Genomic DNA, 7,634 nt, shown 5'->3' with positions numbered 1-7,634 from the left:
GGGATGACGTAACTGTTGTAAGTTTGCAGATGACACAAAGATAGCTGGAGGGTCAGGTAGTGTTGAGGAAGAGCGGAGGCAGCAGAAGGACGTGGACAGTCTGGGAGAGTGGGCGAAGAAATATCAGATGGAATATAATGTGGGAAAGTGAGGTTCTGCATTTAGCGGGAAGGACAGAGGTGTGGACTATTTTCTAAATGGGGAACGGTTTCAGAAAGCGTGTTGGGAGTACTAGTTCCGGATTCTCTCAAGGGTAACATGCCTCAGAGTGAAGGGGCAACCCTTTAAAACTGAGAATGAGGAGGAATCTCTTCATCCAGAGGGTGGTGAACCTGTGAAGCTCATTGCAGCAGAGGGCAGTGGAGGTTTAAGACAGAGATAGATAGGTTCCTGATTGGAAAGAGGATCAAGGGTTAGGGGGAGAAGGCAGGAGAATGGGGATGAGAAACACACCAGCCATGATAGAATGGTGGAGCAAACTTGATGGGCCAAATGGCCTAATTCTGCTCCCATAATTTATGGTCTACAGCAGATACGGTGTAAAGCTTCCTCAACACTGTCAGAATCAAACACTCCCAGGACAGGGACACCACGGGGTTAGATACAGAGTAAAGCTTCCTCTACACTGTCCCCCCCATCAAACATTCCCAGGACAGGGACAGCATGGGGTTAGATACAGCGTAAAGCTCCCTGTACACTGTCCGCCAATCAGACACTCCCAGGACAGGGACAGCATATAGTTAGACACAGTGTAAAGTTTCCTCTACACTGTCCCCTATCAAACACTCCCAGGGCAGGGACAGCACAGGGTTAGATACAGAATATCTTTCTAGCTTTACATTTCTTAATCCAATTCCAAACCAGGCGCTGTTCACTCAGCACTATCCCATGAAGGAACCGCCTGTCATCCTGCAAATGATCAATTTACTCCAACTCACCATTTTCTGCTCGACAGCCAGTTCTCACTCCATGCCTCATTGCTTTCCACTCCCCCCACCCCCCCACCACAATCTCTCCCAGTCCCAAACACTCCCACTATACGTTCTACCCTCCTGCATAGGACCTTATCCACAGCCTCTGAAAATGCAAACCAACCACTGATTCACCTGATGAAGGGTTTAGGCCCGAAACGTCAGCCTTCCTGCTCCTGAGATGCTGCTTGGCCTGCTGTGTTCATCCAGCCTCACACTTTGTTATCTCAGATTCACCAGCATCTGCAGTTCCCATTATCTCTGATTCACCTTTCATCTTTACTGCAAGTAACATTCTCAATAAGTTCACTGTAAGGACCATTTCACAAATCGAAGGAATTCTGGTTTGCTGATGAAATTTTGGTGATTGGGAATGGGGTTGAGTGGGAACGGAGTTGAGTGGGATTGAGGTTGTGTGGGAACGGGGTTGAATGGGAATGGGGTTGAGTGAGAATGGAGTTGAGTGGGAACGGGGTTGAGCGGGAACGGGGTTGAGCGGGAATGGGATTGAGTGGGAGTGGGGTTGAGTGGGAGTGGGGTTGAGTGGGAATGGGGGGTTGAGTGGGAGTGGAGGGTTGAGTGGGAGTGGAGGGTTGAGTGCGAGTGGGGGGTTGAGTGGGAGTGGAGGGTTGAGTGGGAGTGGGGGGTTGAGTGGGAGTGGGGGGTTGAGTGGGAGTGGGGGGTTGAGTGGAAGTGGGCGGTTGAGTGGGGGGGGTTGAGTGGGAGTTGGGGGTTGAGTGGGAGTGGGGGGTTGAGTGGGAGGGGGGGTTGAGTGGGAGTGGGGGGGGTTGAGTGGGGGGGGGTTGAGTGGGGGGGGGGGTTGAGTGGGAGGGGGGGGTTGAGTGGGAATGGGGGGTTGAGTGGGAGTGGGGGGTTGAGTGGGAGTGGGGGGTTGAGTGGGGGGGGGGGGTTGAGTGGGGGGGGGGTTGAGTGGGAGTGGGGGGGGTTGAGTGGGGGGGGGTTGAGTGGGAGGGGGGGTTGAGTGGGAGTGGGGGGGGTTGAGTGGGAGGGGGGGGTTGAGTGGGAGTGGGGGGTTGAGTGGGAGTGGGGGGTTGAGTGGGAGTGGGGGGTTGAGTGGGGGGGGGGTTGAGTGGGAGTGGGGGGGGTTGAGTGGGAGGGGGGGGTTGAGTGGGAATGGGGGTTGAGTGGGAGTGGGGGGTTGAGTGGGAGTGGGGGGTTGAGTGGGGGGGGGGGTTGAGCTCAGGGCATTGGAGTTTATTGAGTCAATGCTTGGGTTATCAACAGTGAAACAGATTATTTGCTGTTACTGTTTCTACATGGCTCTTGCACCCCCCCCCCCCCCCAACTCTCCGTCCTTCTACACAGGGACTGGACACTCACTTACGCCCCTCTCCCTGAGGAGTGGTAATGCAGGGAGAGGTGAGTGGTGGAGGGGATTGCTTAACTGAATGGATCCTAACTTTCCAGAAATAACTCCAGCACTCCATGGATTTCCCTCCGGGAACAGCTTGAAGCAATAACTCGGAGAAAAAATGGCACCGTTTTCTCGATTTATTTGAACACTTTTGTAAATTTATGATTAAAAATGGTGAAGCAGAGGAAAGAAACTGCTGAGAATCTGGGATGTCCCAGCTGGGTTCAGATATTTCTATTAGCTTTCTGACTGGGGCCTGGAAGCTGGGAGCCTGTGGCAATAGACATCAGGTCATGGCTGATGCGACATTCCTCACATCCACTTTCCTGCCCATTCCCTGTAATCCTCGATTCCCCGTTGATCAACAATCTATCTCAGTCTTAAATATACACAAGGACACTACTCCCACAGCTCTCTGTGGTGAGGGGTTCCAAAGATTCATCCTCTGAGAGAAGAAATTCTTCCTCATCTCAGCCTTAAATTGGTGCCCCTTTATTCTGAGACAGGGTAAATGCTGAGAGGATGTTTGCTCTCATGTACACCCCCATGAGGCAAACATCCTCTCAGCATTTACCCTGTCAGGTCCCTTAAGATTCTGCTATATTTCAGTGAGATCACCTCTCATTGGGGAGGTTATGTCCTACCACTGGACTATCATTCGTGAGACCCTGGCAATGTTGTGAATCCTGCCTTGGCAGATGGTGGAATTTGAATTCAACAAATGTCTGGAATTAGGAGTTTAATGATGACTATGAAACCATTGTTGAGTTTTTGGGGAAAACTCATCTGGCTCGCTAATGTCTTTTTAGAAAGGAAGCTGCCATCCTTCCTTGATCTGGCCTACGTGTGATCCTCAGCACTGAAATGACAATTAGCCTGGGTAATAAATGCAGACCCCAACATCCCTTAGTGAGCAGATTGCCAATCCGAGGAGTCAGTCTAGTGAATGATCTCTGAGGCATTACACCACATCAACTGAGAAACAGTTGTCGCTAAAACTCATCTGCTTCACGAAGCCGCTTCTGTTCCTCCAGCCCTACAGCATCATGAAGACCTCTAGCTGTTCTCTGGAAATAGTTATACCCTGAACCTCATTCCTTAATAACCCTGTGGGTCCACCTCTGAGAGTGGTTTGGGTAGGCAACTCACCACCAACTTCCCAAAGGCAGTTCAGGATGGGCAATAAACCCCCAGGCAGTGCCAGTCACATCAGACAATACAAATTAAAAACGCAAATATACTCCTCCTTACATAAAGAGACCAAAAACCTGATGTGATGTCTCCAAAAGCCCAGACCATGGCAATCCTGCTCCCGGACTCTTGCTCTGTGTTCCCTGAGAATGAGCACAAACATTGTCTCTGACAGTCCCGTCCTCAAATGGAAGTGGATGTGGAATCTTTATTTAGTTTTAAGGCAGAGGGAGATAGAGTTTTGATTACCGGTGGGGAAATGAGAGATTATCAGGGATATGCAGGAACGTAGAGCTGAGATTGAAATCCAATCAGCCATGATCATATTGGATGCTGGAACAGGCTCCAAGGGCTGAGTGGCCTACCCTTGTTCCTTGATCTTATGTTTGTTCGTCCTATTTTCCTTACGGGTCCCGCAAGTTAACTTTCTGTGACCTCCACCCTCCTGATGTGGGGGTTCTATAGACACCGAGTTGCCTCTGTCTCTCACAGGGGACCTGTTTCTGACAAAGCTCTGTCCTCAATCCTCCTGGAGCTCAGGGCCTGGTGAACAAGACTCCTGGATAAGAGCATAGCCGCAGCCAGGAAGCTGAACCAGGTTCTCTGTACTAACTCAGCACACAGAGGGTTAACGCGCTCACACCTGTCGACAGCACTGGCCATATCTGTGTGGACATCAAAGTACACTTTCCATCAGACAACACAACGCTTTCAAAAATGCTGGTCCCCACCAATGAAGATAATCTTGCCCCTGGATATCAGTTTCCGACACCTGGCCTGTTCTCTCCACTTCCAAGGCTCAATGCCAGGCCAGGCACAGGCCCATTTTCCAGAAAAACAGATTGTGACACATTTTTATCTCAAAATCCCCAGACAGAGTCAGGGAGGAAGCGCCACATCATGTGTCCCGAACCGCTCCCCCACCCCCCAGACTCCCAGCCCACCAGGAAACTGAACACATCGCCCCCAGGTTCATGGCAAATAAGATTCAGGAGATGGAGATGAGGCTGGAATTGAGGAACACAAAGATCCTGCAGGCTTGAGGGACTGGCAAAGACAGAGATAGGGAGGGTGCAGAGGGTGGAGGAGGGGACAGAGATAGGGAAAGGTGTAGAGGGTGGAGGAGGGAACAGAGATAGGGAGAGGTGCAGAGGGTGGAGGAGGGGACAGAGATAGGGAGAGGTGTAGAGGGTGGAGGAGGGGACAGAGATAGGGAGAGGTTTAGAGGGTGGAGGAGGGGACAGAGATAGGGAGAGGTGTAGAGGGTGGAGGAGGGGACAGAGATAGGGAGAGGTGCAGAGGATGGAGGAGGGGACAGAGACAGGGAGAGGTGCAGAGGGTGGAGGAGGGGACAGAGATAGGGAGAGGTGTAGAGGGTGGAGGAGGGAACAGAGATAGGGAGAGGTGTAGAGGGTGGAGGAGGGAACAGAAATAGGGAGAGGTGCAGAGGGTGGAGGAGGGGGCAGAGATAGGGAGAGGTGTAGAGGGTGGAGGAGGGGACAGAGATAGGGAGAGGTGTAGAGGTTGGAGAAGGAGACAGAGATAGGGAGAGGTGTGGAGGGTGGAGGAGGGGACAGAGATAGGGAGAGGTGCAGAGGGTGGAGGAGGGGACAGAGATAGGGAGAGGTGTAGAGGGTGGAGAAGGGGACAGAGATAGGGAGAGGTGTAGAGGATGGAGGAGGAGACAGAGATAGGGAGAGGTGTAGAGGGTGGAGAAGGCGACAGAGATAGGGAGAGGTGTAGAGGGTGGAGGAGGGGACAGAGATAGGGAGAGGTGCAGAGGGTGGAGGAGGGGACAGAGATAGGGAGAGGTGCAGAGGGTGGAGGAGGGGACAGAAATAGGGAGAGGTGTAGAGGGTGGAGGAGGGAACAGAGATAGGGAGAGGTGTAGAGGGTGGAGGAGGGGACAGAGATTGGGAGAGTTGTAGAGGGTGGAGGAGGGAACCGAGATAGGGTGGGTGGAGAGGGTGGAGGAGGTAACAGGGATAGGGAGAGGTGTAGAGGATGGAGGACAGAACAGAGATAGGGAGGGTGTAGAGGATGGAGGAGGGGACAGAGATAGGGAGAGGTGTAGAGGATGGGGAGGGTAGAGGAAGTGGGTGGGTGGGAGACACTACATGTGTAGTGTTTCGGGTTCAAATATACTAGTTCACATCTCCTGGCTGTCCCTGGCGTGTGTTCTCACCTCTCCCGCGGCTAAAATTAAGCAGGCCAGTCAGTCTAACTTCTGTGGTGGAAATTATTGGAGAGGATTCTGAGAGATAGTATTTATAATTATTTGGAAAAGCACAGTTTGATTAGAAATAATCAGTATGTCTTTGTGAGGGGCAGGTCATGCCTCACAAACCTTAGTGAATTCTTTGAGGATGTGACAATACACATTGATGAAGGTAGAGCAGTGGATGTGGTGTGTATGGATTTTAACAAGGCATTTGAAAAGGTTCCCCATGGTAGGCTCATTCAGAAAGTTAGGAGGCATGGGATTCAGGACTGTGGCTGTCTGGCTACAAAACTGGCTGTCCAATTGAAGACAGAAGGTGGTAGTAGATGGAAAGTATTTAGCCTGGAGCTCGGTGACCAGTGGGTGTGCCTCAGGGATCTGTTCTGGGACCTCTACTCTTTGTGATCTTTATAAATGATTTGGATGAGGAACTGGAAGGGTGGGTTTATAAGTTTGCCGATGACATGAAGGTTGGTGGAGTTGTGGACAGCGTGGAGGGATGTTGTAGGTTGCAAAGGGGCATTGACAGGATGCAGAGCTGGGCAAAGAAGTGGCAGATGGAATTCAACCCAGAAAAGTGTGAAGTGGCAAAAACAGAAGTTGCTGGAAAAGCTCAGCAGGTCTAGCGGCATCTGTGAAGGAGAGAACAGAGTTAACGTTTCGGGTCTGGTGACCCTTCCTCAGAGCGTGCATGATCTGTGCTTCTGGCAGTGCCAGTTAAGTCAGATAAAGAGAGACTTTAGGAACTCTTGGATAGGCGCATGGATTATAGGGAAATGTAGAGTATGCAGGGTAGTTGATCCGGGTTCAATCCCACCCTCAGGTGACTGTCTGTGTGGAGTTTGCACATTCTCCCCGTGTCTGCGTGGGTTTCCTCTGGGTGCTCCGGCTTCCTCCCATAGTCCAAAGATGTGCAGGTTATGGTGGATTGGCTGTGCTAAATTGCCCAAAGTGTTCAGGGGTGTGTGGATTAGGTGGGTTATGGGGAATGGGTCTGTGTGGGATGCTGTGACGGTCAGTGTGGACTGGTTGAGCCGAAGGGCCTGTTTCCACACTGTAGGGATTCTATGATGCTAATAGGTCGACACAACATGTGGGCCGAAGGGCCTGTACTGTACTGTTCTATATTCTAGGTGACAGACGTAGGGAGGGATGTAGAGGGTGGAGGAGGTGACAGAGATAGGGAGGGGTAACATCACTCCCTCAGCACTGACCGTCCAACTGTGCCCGCTCCGTTAGCACTCTCCCTCTGACAGTGTGGCGCTCCCTCAGCACTGACCCTCCGACAGTGCGGGACTCCTTCAGCACTGACCCTCCGACAGTGTGGGACTCCTTCAGCACTGACCCTCCGACAGTGTGGTGCTCCCTCAGCACTGATCCTCCGACAGTGCGGCGCTCTCTCAGCACTCACCCTCCGACAGTGCAGCACTCCCTCAGCACTGACCCTCCGACAGTGCCCACTCCCTCAGCACTGACCCTCCGACAGTGCAGCTCTCCCTCAACACTGACCCTCCGACGGTGCAGCTCTCCCTCAGCACTGATCCTCCGACAGTGCGGCGCTCCCTCAGCACTCACCCTCCGACAGTGCCCACTCCCTCAGCACTGACCCTCCGACAGTGCCCACTCCCTCAGCACTGACCCTCCGACAGTGCCCACTCCCTCAACACTGACCCTCCGACGGTGCAGCTCTCCCTCAGCACTGACTCTCCGACAGTGCGGCGCTCCCTCTGCACTGACCCTCCGACAGTGCGGTTCTCCCTCAGCACTGACCCTCTCACAGTGCGGCGCTCCCTCAGCACTGACCCTCTGACAGTGCGGTGCTCCCTCAGCACTGACCCTCCGACAGTGCCCACTCCCTCAGCACTGACCCTCCGAC

Source organism: Stegostoma tigrinum, chromosome 10 (genome assembly GCF_030684315.1).
Source record: "Stegostoma tigrinum isolate sSteTig4 chromosome 10, sSteTig4.hap1, whole genome shotgun sequence".
Taxonomy (NCBI): domain Eukaryota; kingdom Metazoa; phylum Chordata; class Chondrichthyes; order Orectolobiformes; family Stegostomatidae; genus Stegostoma; species Stegostoma tigrinum.
Note: the sequence above shows the minus strand (reverse complement) of the source record.